Here is a 13,300-nt window from a genome sequence, read left to right as displayed (position 1 = left end):
GACCGTTGTACCAAAGTATCCAAGCACGATTTTGACATCGTGGCGAGGGCAGCTCTCATAAGTTCGCTCCAAGCGCTCATAGAAGACATCTTTAGTCACATCGTCCTTCTCTATCGTCGGGGAATGTTGAAGAGCTTTGTGTGATATGGATTGTGGCTAGCCTTTTATTGAGCTGGATGAATGCCGGGTTTTGACGACAGAATCTCTCTCCCACCACCACCTTTTTTTCCCACCCTGGCGTTAAAGTCGCCAAGCACGATTTTGACATCGTGGCGGGGCAGCTCTTATAGGTGCGCTCCAAGCGCTAATAGAAGGCATATTTAGTCACATCGTTCTTCTCTTCTGTCGGGGCGTGGGCGCAAATCAGCGATATGTTGAAAAACTTCGCTTTGATGCGGATTGTTGCTAGACGTTCATCCACCGGAGAGAATGATAGTACTCGGCGCACGGACTCTTTCTCCCACAATGAATCCCTCATCGAATTTGCGCTCCTTTATATGACCTACTCGTCTCAGTTCCTATCTCGTAAATCATACTTCTTGGACGACGGTCAGCCTTCACTCTTACGAGGACATCAACCTGCTAGGTAGCGGCACCTTCCTAATTAAGCTAATTAAGGAAGCGGACATTCCAGGTCCATGCCCTTAAATCATAATCCTTAATACATTTGCGGATCTTGGTTTCTACGATTTTTCAATTATTCTCTGTACAGTTGACGAAGTCAAAACACTATTCGGACCCGATTTCGAATGGAATTTTCGAACTGCGGCCGCCAGTCCTTCATTATTTTTGAAATATTGTTCAATAATGAAGACACCAGAGATAAAGACATACCCAACTCTCCTATCACTGGAAATGTGAGAACCGCTCACCTACCGAACTTTGACAGTTGACTGGATTGGGAAGGTTTTACGTTTTGCAATTGGAATGACTGGGACGGCCAGATTGAAATTATGCCGAAAATATATGTATGTGAACAGAGGGATTTGTTGCTGCCGTTTAAGATCGCTAACAAAAAATGTAAAACAATGAAAATCAAAGAAAATGCGAAATTTAAATATATTTCATAAACTGTTTTGAAATTTGATGCATAGTAGAATTAATTTTCAATTACAAATGATTGAAAACATTTATTAATTGAGAACTAACAGGCTTAATTCACCTTATTAAGTATTGAGAGATCAAAATTCAGTTGTTTTAATATGCCATAAAATCATAAAAAAAGATTTCGCCATATATTAAAAACCCTATATACTATACATATAATAATTTGCAATCGTAATAAATGTTGGGTGTTTTATTTTAAATGCCCAAAAATTCTTATTTTGTACGATCTGGGCACAATGGAAAATGTTACAAAAAAAAACCGCTTATTTTGAGGCGCTGTCACACTGGAATAAGTTGGGCATCCCATTATCCCTGGAAGCCACGTTGTTCTATCATGCAAAGTTCCTTTTTTGCTAAGCCTAAGCTGTCAGCTGTCGGGTTTTTAGGGTTGCCAACAGTTTACTACATAAATGGCGGAAAAATTTAAAATTTGCGTAAATTTTGGAACATTTTGTATTAGTGATATGATGTTGGTTCTAAGGTCTAGGACCAATTTCAGTCACCTTTAGCACTAACCACAGATTTAATAAGAAAATTTGTTCCTTTAATTTAATTTAACTAAAATATATTGAGCACCATAAGCTCTGTAAACTCAAAAATAATTATATGAGGCTATTATGGCTTAAGGAAGGTCTAAACTGATTGCATTAACTTTTGTTGCTTTCAACCGTTATGTGAACAATACTATTATACTCTGAAGCAACATGTTGCGAGATATAAAATCATGATTAGGTGAGCAAAACTAGCCTACGTATAGTAAGTATGCACTGAAAAAACGAGCTCTTTAATAAAAAAAAAACAAGATTATATATGTTTTCAAATAAGTACCTAACTCAATAACTGATTAGTTCAAGAGAAAGTCATTTAATTCCAATTTACCTCTTATAAAAATCAGAATGATTTATAGCAACCTCTTCTGAACAAATGGCTTCATAAAAAGAGAGCGCAGATGATAAAACACAAAGATTATTATCAAAATAATAAAAACGATTTTGATAAAGTTAACAGTTTTCAAGTATACCATGCAGTATAAACAATTTTATTTGACATTACCTTCGTTCTTTATCTCTTCTTGTGTCTTTTACAACCACCTAAAAGGTATGAGCCGGCGGTGCCCTACAAAGCTTTTCATTCTTCGTTGTGTTATACCATTTGCTGGTACTTTTTGTTAAAACGATATAAAAAGTTTACGCCCCATGAAAGGTAACATTTTCTCCGAGGTCCTGAGAGCAATGACAACCAGTGGTTTTAAACATGCGCTAACAAAATTTTTGTGCTATGAACTCACTTAAGATGACAACAACTAAGTAATTGAAGCTCACGAACGGAAAATGTGAATTACTTACATACAAGTATGTATCTCCTTTGCATTTACTAGGGTTTTGGAAAAGATGTTAAAATAAAGTATATACGTTTACGTTTGAATTATCTATTTGTGGTGTGCGCAGATCGTAGAAGTCGATCTGGTTACATACTTAACCGCATGTTATGCTGTGCTGGACCATGTTAAAAGTTGGACATTGTCTGTTTCGTGATATTTGATTCGGGTTTGCCTAATTTTATTTAGTTGCTGAATTTTTTTTCAAGAAGTGAAAATCAAATTTTTCCATACAATTTTATTTCGTTGATTTGGGTATTATTTTGTGTAATTAAAGTTATGATATATATTTAGCGATGAGTGTTTAAAAAGCCGCTCTTTAAAACAAAAAACTCAAATTCATGGTATTGACAGCGCTTTAGAACCGGACGCGCAATGTGATTTTTTGACTGTAATGGTACTTAGCAGCATAAAAAAGCTCCAATGCGGAATAGAGTAGGGAAAATTAAAATGTAATTCCACAAAAAAGATATAAATTTGGAAAATTTAATGTTTGTTATTATATTTTCATAAGCTTCGAGTGTGGAAAATTAACCAAGATGACCAAAATAGTTAAATTTCGACGATAGAGTGCGGGAATCCCCTAATAATTTCTAAGTGAATTACTGATTTTTAAATTTATATTGTTTGTTCAATTAATTACATAAAATTTTATTATTAATTGCAGATAAAATATTATTAATGTATCTACACTAGTATATTTTTATATAATTAGAACATTATTGTTGGTAAGTATAAGTAGATGTGTGAGGCTGGGGAAGTATTGATCCGATTCAACCTCCTCTATGAATTTCAATTCTTTATCTCACACATTGACCGATATTTTCGGTCAAAAGTTAACTATGGGTAGTGGGTCCACATATTCGGTACTGCAGTTTTGTTCCGATTTGGATAATTTTTGGCCAAATTCCAAACGCACTATTCGTCCAAAGTTTTATTTTTTATTAATTTTTCCTGTGGAGATATGTAAAGTCTTCAGTCTGTGCGGACAATCTCGCTTTGATTCAGGCCTTGGCGCAAAGCATCACATGTGTGACTCGCCAGTTACCAGTCGACATGTTCAAACGAATCATCGAAAATTGGACTCAAACTTTTTTCTGAATTTTAAAACTTCGAGGAGACAGGATATTTTTTTAACTAAAGCAATTAACCGGGTAATATTAAGGGTATAGTTTTTTTCAATAACACATAGTTTTAACCAATTATGCGGGGAAATAAATTAACCGGCTTCAATTACTCGGGAAAATTTATACCTTGTATGTAATACATTTTGACTGATAATAAGTTCAATTAACCGGGTGTCAATTATTCTTTTCAACAGATGCTAAGTAGGCAACTGAAAAGTAAAGCCCTCTCTCGACGAATAAAGGCCAAACTCTATAAGTCCCTGATTATTGCCGTTCTACCATATGGCGCAGAGGCATGGACAATGACTTCAGCTGATAAGTCGGCCTTTGAAGGGTTCGACAGCAAGGATTGACGGTGTTTTTCGTATTGGCAATGGCTAGCTCCTGTTGTCCGGATGGAAGAGAACACTCCAGCTTTGAAAGTTTTCGATTCAGCACCCGCCCGTGGAAGCAGAGGAAGACCTTTACTCCGTTGGAGAGATCAGATGGAGAAGGACCTGGTTGGACTTGGTATCCCGAATTGGCGCCAAATAGTCAAAACAGCGGTTTCTGTGCCAGTAAAGAAGAATAAGGATTACTCATGGAATTTCGGAAACTCAACGCAAAAACTATCGATGATAAATATCCAATCCTTGACATAACGGAGAAAATAAAAAACAGGATTTGAAAGATGTACCATAGAAATAATTTTTCAAAGTTTATTCAGAGCCAAGATGAAAGTTTCGGTAGAAAAGTAAACATTTTTAGAACGGTGATCGAATACTTGGGGTTCTTGGCTTCGCAAGGAGGAATAAAAACGTGTCCAGACAAAGTCCAATATGCAATTTCCCTGAGCCCACCACTTTAAGGGCGCTTAGATCATTTTTAGGATACTACAGGTGCTTTATGAATGACTTCGTCCAGATATCAAAGCCATTGTTAAATATTTTGAGAATGGTCGAATTACATCATCGCAATTAAAAAAAAACATTCTTGATTTGAGGAAAATGCCTTTGAGATATTACAAGAAATTCCAGCTTCAGAAGATGTAACTCTGACTTAACCAAATTTTATAAAATATTTGACCTGACTATTCTCTCCTCGGAGGGGAAGATTATTGTCACGATCTCTCGCACCTTTGAAGTCTCAGGCAAAAATCCACACTAAAAAATCCAGATATGGAAAGTGTTTATTTATTGACGAGTGCAACGCGTTAGTTAATAACACTGAAACAATTTAAAGCGAGGAATCGTCAAACAATGTAATCGAGAGAACCCACAAGGCGGTTATATGCTTTTGCAATCAAAGACCGTACATGTAGGCGAAGTAAACGGCAATTGTTGCTACAAGGTCTGTCGCAAAAGAAACAGGACTGTTAAAAAAAAACAACAAAAAATTAATATTTTTCAAAAGTTATATTTTTTATTCAAAGTAGTTTCCTTGTGCTTCGATACAGCGTTTAGCCCGGTCAATTAGCATTTCAAATGAGTGTTTAAGGTCATTTTTAGGAATGCTCTTGAGAATATCGGTCGTCGCCTTTTGGATAGCTGAAATGTCCTGAAACCAGTGTCCTTTCATGGGCAAATGAAGTTTTCCAAATAGGTAAAAATCACAGGGTGCCAGATCAGGTGAGTAGGGTGAGTGATTAATGGTTAATATGGAGTTTTTTGTCCAAAAATCAGTGACAAGCGTCGACCGATGACACGGCGCATTATCGTGCAACAGGCGCCAGGACCCTGCCTCACGGTATTGTGGTCGAGCACGACGAATGCGTGACAAAAGACGCTTCATAACACCAAAGTAAAACACAGCATTAATCGTTTGGTCAGGTGGGACGAACTCTCGGTGTACAATACCCTCGGAATCGTAAAAACAAATCAGCATTGTCTTTATTTTTGACTTCTGAAGACGACTTTTTTTCGGTGACTTCTGATCGTCACAGAGGTCCTCACGACCTTCTTGGAATCGCTTAAACCACTCATGCACATTACTACGCGATAGGCACTGATCACCATAAACTTTTTTCATCATTTGAAATGTTTCAGTAAACGTTTTCCCAAGTTTAAAACAAAATTTAATATTTGCTCTTTGCATTTTAAGACCGATGACCAAAAGCTGCTGTCACTTTTCGATCGATAACATGGATTGCAGTTATCCAATTGTCTTTTTTATGTGGCGCCACCAGAAACAGTTATATTTAAAAAGTGCGACAGACCTTGTAGAATGAAATAACTATTCTTCCAAAGGTGTTATACATACATACATATATTATAAATATGTATACGTATTTGTTTATTACAATAAATACATATGTATGTAACTTACGGTCTTCCTTCTAAGTATGAATAAAAAGACATATAGATATATATGTTTAAATGATTCGGACAAGATTTTATTTGTAAATATTTATGCAGGTTTGTATTTAATAAATTCAAAAATAAGCTGTAATGCTGAAATTCTAAAAATAAATGAAATTTTTATATATGCAACAAACTTAATCTATAATCGCGTAAGCGGTGTCTACGCCAATTAAGAAGAAGAAGAACAAATTTAATAGATTTGCAAAATTACTCACTTTTCTTGGTTCTCCATTTCTTTATTTTGTTTTGTTTGTTATTATAAAACACAGCATAGCGCTTTTCACCACTGCTAATCAACACACCACACCAACATTAACAAACGGATGGAGGGCGATCGGCCCGTTCTCTTCTTCGACAAAGCGATCGCTGGGAGATTACGTTTCGAGTTGAGCCTTTTTTGGTCTGTCGTCCACATAATTCTTTTATAAAATCTTGCATATAAATATATTCTTCAACATTAAAAACCAAACCATAAAAACCAAAATTCAAAACTGACTCCTTTAAAGTTTCTCGTACCATCTCAGGTGTAAAATTTAATGTCTCTAACATTCTAGCATTTAGTTATGGCTTTATCGCACTTTTACTAGTTTTTAAGAAACCCGTTATATGGGAAGTGGGCAGTGTTATCATTAGATTTCGCCTATTTTCACACTATCGTACGAAAATTCGAAAATATTAGTTCTATGTAAATTTGGGTGATATCGCTTTATTGGTTTGGAAGACATATACATTAAAATTAATAGGGGCGGGGCAACGCCCACTAGTCAAACCACAGGTGCTCCTTAATGTGATTCGTTGTGCTTAATTTCGAGCATTGCACCTTAATTTACGGTTTAGTTATGGCAGTTTATATGTTTTCGATTAATCGCGTTTTGTGGAAAGTGGTCCGATTACCGCCCTCTACAATACCAAACTTCTCATGGTGCCAAGGAACATGTCTCCCAAGTTTCATCAAGATATCTTAATTTGTACTCAAGTTGTACCGGACGCAAGGACGGATAGACAGACAGTCACCCATTACATACATATACATATAATATTAGAAGTTAAATAACAGAGATAAGATAACAGAGAAAAGGACTCTTCGGCACAGATACGCTCACCTTACTTGCTACATATAAGCTAGCCAACAGAGTTTCAATTATACGTGGAGCATTCCGAAGTTTGTCGGAGCAATTGATGGCAAACACGTACCTATTAAGTGCCCGGCCAATTCCAATTCGATGTTCTACAATTACAAAAAATTCTATAGCATCGTTTTGATGCATGTGATGCGAAATAGTTATATGTACGTTCATATCAGTTAGTATTGACAGCTATGGAAGTCAAAGTGACGGAGATGCAATCTAGAAAATTGCTTAATACGTAGGTGGCTATATATATTTCTGGCCTAATAATGTAAATAGGCATATTTATCAACGAAAATGGTTTTTTTTTATTTGTTCAATTCACAACCTGTCGTAAAGCATCGTAAAATCGTAAAATTATAAATTTTTACACTTGTTTTTTTATAATTTTACGATTTTACGATGCTTTACGACAGGTTGTGAATTGCTCAATTATTTTTTTTGTTTTTTTTTTATTTTTTTTTATTTTTTTGTCGATTGCTGTTTTGTTTCGGGCTCATACGCATAGATCCATGATTCGTCACCCGTGACGATCTTATAAACGTCTTTTGAAGCACCGCGATCGTATTTTTTCAGCATTTCTTTACACCAATCCACACGAGCCTTTTTTTGAGCGATTGTCAATTGTGCGGTGTTCATGCAATATCGAATGTACGCTGGTGGGAGAAATGCATAGGCATGCCTCTATCTGAAGGTATGTTACATGACGGTCTTGCATTATCAGTTCATGTACGGCATCGATGTTTTCTGGCACAACGTCTGGTTTTGGACGACCTTCACGGAATTCGTCTTTGAGCGAGCGTCGGCCACGATTGAATTCGTTGTACCAGTTTTTCACAGTGCTATAGGATGGTGCTTCATAGCCATACAAAGATTTTAGTTCATCGATGCACTCTCTGCAAATTTTTATGCCGTTATATTAATTGCTTCTTGATTTGTGTACTGGAAACTAAACGAATCAAGTGAAATTCATAATTGTGCTATATGGAGAGTAGACGTGATTGTTGCCCGGTTTCGTCCATTTTCATATCGTGATATAAGAATGTAATGTACCAAATTTTGTCGAAGTCGGTTGGTCGAGTCCCGAGATATGGGGTTTCACCAAAAAGTGGACGGCTCCCATAAAGCTCTCTTATGCCACCTCGGTGGTAAAATTTAATGCTTCTGGCTATTCAGTTATTGACATATCGCGCTATTACTAGTTTTTAACAGTGCCGTTCTATCTGGAGTGAGCGGGGTTGTACTCCGATTTCATCCATTTTCACAACAAATTTGGTTGTTGTAGCTTAAGTAGTTTAGGAGATATATACATTAATTTTGTTAGAGGGCGAGGCCACTCCCACTTTTTCAATAAATTTTGCCCACAAGTGAATCTTAATTAAGTGCTTAGTTAAGGCACTTTATATGTTTTCGGTTAATGGCGAAATCTTTTTTGTACTAAGGAACCCACATACTAAGTTTTATCAAGATATCTCAATTTTTCCTCAAGTTACAGTATGCACGGACAGACGGACGGACAGACAGACAGTCAACTTGATTTGAACTTTATTTTCCTGCTGTTTGTAAAACACGATGATGGAGATGAAAGAGATTTAGTAGAGGCCCTGCACATCTCATTAGGCAGTGTGAGCCATGTTTTAAGTGAAATTTTGGGTTTTAGAAAGCTGTGTGCACAATGGATCCCGCCCGCATTCGCTAACAATGGACAAAAACAAATTCAGAAACATTTCGAGCGTTTTAAAAAAGATAAAGTGGATTTTGTGCGTCGATTCATCACTATCGATGAGACTTGGGTCTAACACCATGATCCTGAATCTAAACAAGCGGCCAAAGAGTGTTGTGAACCTATTTGTTCGGCTTCGAAACGAGTTCGTGTCCGGAAATCGGCCAAGAAGGTTATGGCATCAGTTTTTTGGCATGCGAGAGGAATTTTGTTTGTGGATTTGCGAACTGGTAAAATAATTAATTCTGAATATTATTGCAACCTTTTGGACCAGTTGAAGGAAAAACTTCGTGATAAAGACCCGGTTTGCAGAAGAAAAATATCCTTTTTATCAGGACAATGCACCGTGTCACAAGAGCATTTTGGCAATGGCTAAAATCCATGAATTAAAATTCGAATTGTTGGAGCATCCACCGTATTCACCAGATTTGGCCCCCAGCGACTTCCATTTGTTTCCAGAACTCAAAAAATTTATGCGTGGCAAGCGTTTTTCATCAAATGAAGAGGTCATAACGGCTGTTGAAGCGTATTTTGCAGACCTTCCGGATTCTCACTTCAGGGATGGGATCCACAGATTGGAAGATCGTTTGAGCAAGTGTTTTAATGTTCAGGGAGATTATACTGAATAATAAAGTGTATTTTGAATCATGAAATTGTTTTTTTTTTTTTAACGACAAAACTTATTGAACAACCTGGTATATCGGCCAATTTTTCCAATTATCCCAATGAAAAAAAAGAGCGTGTCTTATTCATCATAGTATATAAAGATGAAATACTAACAAACAATTCTGTTCTAATTAGTTAGGAGAAATACTTGTACTTAAAAGCTAAATGTTCTTGTGTTTCGACTGGATTTCTCGCGCAGTAGTTTCGATTACTCTGGAAGCCTCCTCATTAACGTTCTGTCTAAGCCTCAGTACGTAAGACTTTGCAATTTTGGAGATTTGACGGTGCAAGTCAGCAGATCTAACGTACCAAGGAGCATTAACTAAAGTCCTTAGTACCTTAGTTTGAAAGCGCTGAGTGCTGGCAATACAGCTTTGACTTGACCAACCCCATAGTTAGGCTCCGTAGACCCAAACTATCTTTAGAACTTGATTGTATATTAACAGCTCGTTTTGGATTGATAGAGTGGATTTCCTGCCAACTAGATGGTAAAGTTAAGCAAATTTCACGTCCAGAAGGCCGCCGTAAAAAAGTTTAATCTATTATATTTTCAGCAAAATTAACAATTCGGTGCACCTGGTCAATTGTTGAATGGTGGTCACGAAAGCCAAATTGATTTGTTGGTATGTGGTGCTGACGATCGATTATTGGTTTGAGCCTATTTATGAGGACGTTCTCAAATAATTTAGATAATATGATGTAACATCGTGTACAGGTTTACTCGGCTTAGGTATCATTATGACTTGAGTTATTTTCCAAAGCGATGAAACGTATCTTCGGCATAATGCACTATTTATAATGTTTACAAGTTTCTTTATACAATTCTTTGGTAAATTGCATAATATTTCTCCGGTTACTAAATCGTACGCAGGTGCTCTATGTTCACTCGTTTTGGCCCATGTAGTTTCGTTTAGTTTTTTTTTGGTGCGACATGTTTTATTTGTTTATTCTTATATCTTGCAGCTTTCCAGAGTGAATAATCAGTGGATTTATATCCTGTTAGCTTAGCCAGATAAGTTTTGAAAGAAAAATTTTTAAACTGTTTAAGAGGGTATTCTGGTCTAGAAGCATGAATTTCCGGTAATTTTTAAAGTGTCGTAAAAAAAGGCAATTAATATTTTTACTATCCATTTTTTTATTAGTTATTTTTTAATTTTAGAAGAGTACAGAAAAAAATTAAAAACTAAAAAAGTAAAAAATTTCAAAAATTATGAGCTGACGAAGTGGGGGGTCTCTAAAAATTTCCACGTGACCATAACCATGATTTCAACCCTCCTAGTTATCTGAAACCAAAAAAAAAAAATATTATTAATCTAGAATAATGTCGCAATGACAAAATGGCGACTACCTGAAAAAAAAAGTTTTTTTGGATCACTTTTTCTGCCTATTTCGAATTTTTTAAAAATAATAAAAATAAAAATTTGGGGATGGGGCTAGTTCCAACCATAGACAAGCCTATAAAGAAGACTCTATAAAATTTTCAAGTAAATCGCTCCAGTAGAACCTGAGAAATCGTGGGTATCGTTCCGAAGAAGTCAGTTTTGAGAAAAACGCGTTTAAAGTTTCGTGTAAAGTCTTTTGTTCGATTAGTTCCGGCCGAACCAGTTTGGATGCCGGGTCAGAAAAATGCCTATATCTCCGAAAATAATTTGAATTTTGAAAAATCCTCTTGTACACATATTCTTGAATAGTTAAACTTTGAAAATATAAAAAAAATTTCGATTTTTTTAAATTTCTAGACCAGAATACCCCCTTAACCACTCGATCATCTCAGCGCATTTCAACTTCCAGGCTATCTCCGTAAAAAGCAATTCCGTGTAGAAACAAGTTCTTTTTAAGTATTGTAAATATTTAAAATTATTGAATTTAATTAATTTATTTCTATCACTCTTTAATTCTCTCCCCTTCGCTCCAGGGTTGTCAGAGAATGAGTGGAGCAGACCAAGATTCATATTGATTACAATATAATAGTTTATATGATAGTTTCTGCCTTGTACTAGTTTAAACAGGCGTTGAGTTGTTGAGCAGACAGCGATTTCTCTTGCCATGGTGTAATCGGTTGTTTGGTGATTTTGCGCATATTTAACACATATAAAAGATGAATCTCTGCGTTTGTACGAACACTTGGTATTAATGAATTTGGATTATTTTTTTGCTTTTGGTTTTGGGCCCAAGGTCAATAAAGAATATTAACATTGGTGTTTTCGATTTATAATTTTGATCATCAAAGAAGATGGTTATGTAAACCTTACATATACCCTCATATTTAATTTTATATGTTTTGAAATATATTTTAATATCAATGAGTTCTATTATCACTTTTCTGTAGCCACCACTATCAATGACCATTAGCCTTATTTCCTCTCCTCATTTCCGCCGGTATTTTAGGTGTTACAACATTCACTGAAATAGATTTACAGGATTGATTTTGTGCTTGATGGATGCAGACAGCCATTTCGTTGGTGACTGCCAGCAGACAATGCTCGAGGACCGCGCACATTATTCTTCTAATTCAGCGTTCGACACCAGTTGCTTGCGGAACTGGGAATTGCAAATTTATCGATAATAAGTTGTTTGATATTTATGGAAGTTTTATTAGTATTTCTATTTGTCTACATTTTTTTTTTTTTTTACAAAATTATCCTTACGCAAGGGAAGAAAAAAATTACTTTCTGTCCAAATAACAAAATGAGTGAAATAAATGTGCGTTCATTTATTTTGCTTTATTAGAAGTAAGCTACATAGATTCGAATTATACAGAATGTTAATTATTTCATTACTTTACATATGTATAATGGCAAAAATTTCGATTAGTTTGCCATTCATTTTATGCATAATTATTTAACATTAACTACAAAAATAATTAATAATTATTCAACAAAAATTTATATTTGTTTTCGAATTGGTAATCCATAGGCTAATTAACTTAAGTAATGTACAATTATTAACCATTTTGAAATAAGAAATCTTTATTGGCATACATCACATACATATATGTATGTAGTACATACTTGTATAGTATCATCATGTAGTGCATTTATATGAATATTAAGGAAAGTGAATACATGCTCTTTCCATTGGCGAAATGTGAAGATTGTCAATTCAAAATATCATTTTCATATGCCAAGTGCCTTATGTTTCGAAATGTACCCTATTGAGAGTAATCCGCGTGTGATCTAAACAAATACCACTTTTTTGTTGGGATATAATTACGTACATATAAATATGTTGACATACATACACATAGTCCCAGGCTAGTTTTTATTTAAAATTCTGACAACTTACTTGCAAATAAAGATAAACAATTTTGTCTGCTTTACGGGGCATCTCGACAGGATAAAATTTATGTCATACTAACTGTCAAATATATTGCTATTGCCATTGCCAAATCTGTATGTGGGCTAGAGTGATTCAAAAAAAAAATTTTTTTTTTTCGTTTGGTACTCTGAAAAATAGGTTCCTAGACACCTTTAAGAAAGCCTCTCCAAACATGAGTTTTTAATTGTAACAAGAAGGAAGTGACAAGGAAGGTCCTCCTACATACAGTTTTCTATTTTTGTTATTATCAGATAGAAAAATTTATATCTCGCTAAACTACTTGAAAAAATATCATAATGTTCCTTAGATTTTGTAGGAAATTGAAAAATCTATAAAAATGGTCTCCTATGATTTTTTCAATTAATTAAGCGCTTAGCGAGATATTCATTTTTCTATCTGATAATAAGAAAAAATAGAAACCCGTTAGGCGTTGGACCTTCCCGTTACAATTAAAAACTCTTGAAAAATTAGAGGTGTCTAGAACCTATTAAAAAAATTTTTTTTTTCATCATTCA

This window comes from Bactrocera neohumeralis, chromosome 4 (genome assembly GCF_024586455.1).
Source record: "Bactrocera neohumeralis isolate Rockhampton chromosome 4, APGP_CSIRO_Bneo_wtdbg2-racon-allhic-juicebox.fasta_v2, whole genome shotgun sequence".
NCBI classification, from domain to species: Eukaryota; Metazoa; Arthropoda; class Insecta; order Diptera; family Tephritidae; genus Bactrocera; species Bactrocera neohumeralis.
Note: the sequence above shows the minus strand (reverse complement) of the source record.